Genomic DNA, 4,107 nt, shown 5'->3' on the forward strand with positions numbered 1-4,107 from the left:
TAGGTGATTTTTTTATTAACAACTAATCCATGAGTGCCTCTAACTGTAGATCCAATCAATATATTGTTACCAGGGCAGAACAACACAGGAAAAAAAAAAAAAAAAAGCAAGAGAAATCAATACAGAAATAACTTCCTGTGGCTGGTTTCCTCAGAAAGAGGTGGTAGGCATAATCAAGGCATGGCTGGTACTCAGAATTTGAACAAACCTCTCTCCATGTCAGACAACTAAATATATTCTTCTTTCCTGGATTATAACTCATATAATCAGCATCTTTCACAGAAATATGTGAGCTAAAGCCATAATTGTACAATCCACATTGTACAATTAGAATAAAGTTCAACTATGAATTTCTTCTTCCTCATTGCTTATATTATGTAAAAAATTTTAAAAAGACTATGATGACCTTTAATATTTATAAAGAAAGAAAATTTAAAAATCTGTGCACTCTGTGATTCAATATTAATGCTAAACTATGTCAAAAGACAAAAATATCTAATTCCATTACGGCAGCTAAATTGGTTTGGTCACCAGTAGCTATCCCTCCATAAAACACACACATACACACAGCACACACACACAACACACACACGCTATACAAAGTCACACAAATATTATTAGCACTGATTTAAACTTAGAACATAATTAACTAATGACCAGAATTGGAAATTCTAGGAAAGTCTGTACATGCAACATAGAAATTAATCTGCTTAAAAAATACTGATAGTATTAAGATATACATTTAACTAATTTATTTCATTGATTTAGTTGTCTTAAAATCTATGATCATAAACATATTGCTTTCATTTGCTCGTGCTTCTAATAGATTATTTCCAATCTGGAGGAATATGTCAAAAGATATGAAAAAGGGAAAAATTCAGAGAAATGGCACGTGGAGCCAGTCTTTGCACAATTCCAGGAGATTTTTGGAAGAGACTTTATTAAGATGAGATGTCAGTCTTGAGATTTGTATTTATTTATTTACAACTCATTGAATACATATTTTCACATCTTTTATAATTCTTGTTCTTCAACAAAGTACTTTTCGACAGTTCGTTTATAAAGACTAAAGCCAATACCTAGATATGTAAACTGTGGGAAATAAAAAAAGAAGCAGATAATCATTTTACAAGGCTATATTAAGGCTTTTCTATGCCAAAAAGAAAGAGTACAATACCACAAGCCAAAAATGTCACTATCTGAGTGGTGTGTACCACCTCGATAAGTAAAAATAAAAATTTTGTCATAGAGAAATGTTAATTTTCTCACATTGTGTTTTTCTGTAAGGCAGTGTTACCACCAACTACAGTAGTCTAAAGTAATCTGTGATGTGTACAGATAATTTTACTGACACATAATTATCTCTTAATTTTTACATCTAAGTTAGTACATACTGTAATTAATCACAGCCTGTGGCTATAAAGTTACAAAATAGATCATTTGATTGTCTGTGAAATAAAAACTGTTTATGTAAACTTTTTTACATCAACAGAAAGTAGCAACCTCAGTGGGACTCCAGAGAAGAGAACAGGGAGAAGGTGCTTGAGTGTTACCTGGGACACGACTTGGACAAATCACTTCTTACTTCTAATCTTCAATTTTGTTGGCTGCCGTGTGTGAATAATGGTGTCTATCTCTTTCAGTCAGACTCAATGAAATGTCATCCAATTTTTCTCAGAGAGGTGTGAAATGGTTGAAAACACCCTTGGAGATTAATACCATACGAAGATAGCAGTGCGTGGCTGTCTGATCAGGAATCAGGGCAGTTATTTCATCCTAGTCTTCCCACTGGCTAATTGGCTTTGAAAAAATCCGTTTACTTTTCTCTTTCCCCCTCTATAAAATTGACCAGATGTTTCTTAAAATCATGTTTATCTCTAAAACTATGACTTACATATGAGTTAATGTCTGGTTTTCTAAATATTTAAATATTTATCTCTTTGCTCCTGAAATTCTTCAGGTATCAGAAATACACTTATGGTATGTGCAAAGCTAAGAAAACATTTCGCGGCCACATGATTGAAATAACCATGTTATTCCAATAATCAAATGAAGGAAAAAAAGAAACACCTCTGTTTGTGAGTAAACTAGTGTGGGGATGTACTTCAAGAATTTAAAAATAGCCTGACTTTAATCTTACAGGTTGGAGGTTCAGGATATGACTGAAAATATAATGGTCCTGAATTCAGTCTGCATCATCCACAAAGCTGACTACTAACTTTAAAATGTTCCAAAAGGTGCAGGTTTTACTTTCCTCTCTTAACAGAAAAAGTTTTCATTTAAAAATCCTTTGCTTATAACTGATAAAAAGACTCGAGTGTGCCCCAAGGTGCTTTTTACGATAAGAGTGAACTGGAATGTGCTTTAGGAGAGTATCTTTATATTAGGTCTTACGGGTGAGTGCACTGTGTCACTATGATTAATAGTTACTCTACCCGGGGAGTTCATGGGTCTTTTGCGGAGCTGCAGTCATAGTTTGGAGAATCAGTTTGGGGTAGCTAATTGGAAATTGTCAAAATGTGTTGCTTCAGTTCCATGAAAATTTACCAGGCTTACTTTATCAACCTAGCAGTAAATATGATAGAAGAGCTGATTCATACATAACAGCTCATATTTTTCCAACTGGTTCTAACTTTACTCAAGACAGTTTGAATATGAGTGACATTTCTGGTCAAAGTACCATAAGAGTAATTATAGATGGTTGAATAAATTCACTATAAAAATATCAGATGGTATTAAACCTGAGACAACTCATTTGTCAAGTATTTGAAAGAAAAAAAATGTACTAAACCTCTGGCCTTGAACAACTTATACCTTAATTGGTACAACGGTCTGTAAAGGGCCAGGATAAACATCAATATTTTGGGTTTTCTGGCCTATGTGGTTTCCATCACAATTATTCAACTCTGCTGTTGTTAACCTGAAACAGGCATAGACAATATATGAACAGTTTGGTGTGGTGTTGTTCCAATAAAACATTATTTTGATATACAGGCAGTGGGGAAGATTGGGCCCATGGGTTATAGTTTGTATTAGTAGTTTGCCTTACTATAAATATTAAGAGTCACATATGATACAAATGTAAATCAAATGAAGAAGAAAAGTTAAGCCAAGCATAAAAAATAAGAAAATAATGGATACCGAAGGGAAATGTCATAGGAATTCAGAAGAGTAAGATTTCTATATGTGGAAGAGATTCTTTAGATGATACAATTTTGAATGCTTCTATAAATTCCCTTTATCATCTATGTCCATGCCACCCTGAACAAGCTCTATCCCATCTGATCTTGGAAGCTAAGCAGTGTCAGGCCTGGTTAGTACTTGGATGGGAGACCATCTAGGAAGACCAGGTGCTGTAGGTGTAAAAAATAAAAAAATAAAAGATTGTAAACTAACGAGGTTCTTGCCATTTATTTATTTATTTATTTATTTATTTATTTATTTATAAAATAAATAAATGCCCTTTATCTGATTTCATGATAAGTAACTTCATCATAATCTTGTCAGTTTCTTTGATTATTCTTTATTTTTATTAAATTATATATCATGGTCCATGTGATCTGGATTGGGAGTAACCATTTAATGGCTGCATTAGATAGTTCTCTTTATTAGGATCAATCATAATCTCATAACAAAAGACTTAAATGAAACTTTTTTCATAGGCCCCATCATAAGCTACTTTGACAAAACTATTATACTCTAAAACTGGGATGTTAAAATGGTTCAGCTTGGGAGATAAAGATAAATAGATTCTAATCCATTTATATATTGCTTTCAGCTCTAGAAAGAATTTCATCACACTTTGTCTCAACACTCAGGTGTGGTTTGTAGAGTAATGAAAATATCATTTTCTGGAAAAGAAAACCTTTCTCAGCAATTGAGTCACTTGCATCATTCAAGGTTTTTTGGGTTTTTTTTTGGTCAAATGATGACTTCATAGATTTATTTTTTCCACCATTAGCAATGATATATCTCTAAATCATCCTGGACAGTGTTACTCTGTACTTGTTCAGAAAAATCTGTCGACAAAATAAAGAAGTTACTATACTTTATTTGAAAATATCAGGAAACTAATCAATGACTTTAAGACATTTTGGACAAATTTTT

The 4,107-nt window shown here is 32.8% G+C and overlaps 1 pseudogene; it reads left to right on the forward strand.

Moving 5' to 3' along the window:
• The first annotated feature begins 3,243 nt into the window (after window positions 1-3,243).
• On the forward strand, window positions 3,244-3,362 carry LOC118606130 (annotated as a pseudogene).
• Window positions 3,363-4,107: the final 745 nt, after the last annotated feature.

The sequence above is a fragment of the Rousettus aegyptiacus genome, unplaced genomic scaffold (assembly GCF_014176215.1).
Source record: "Rousettus aegyptiacus isolate mRouAeg1 unplaced genomic scaffold, mRouAeg1.p scaffold_m13_p_7, whole genome shotgun sequence".
Lineage (NCBI taxonomy): Eukaryota > Metazoa > Chordata > Mammalia > Chiroptera > Pteropodidae > Rousettus > Rousettus aegyptiacus.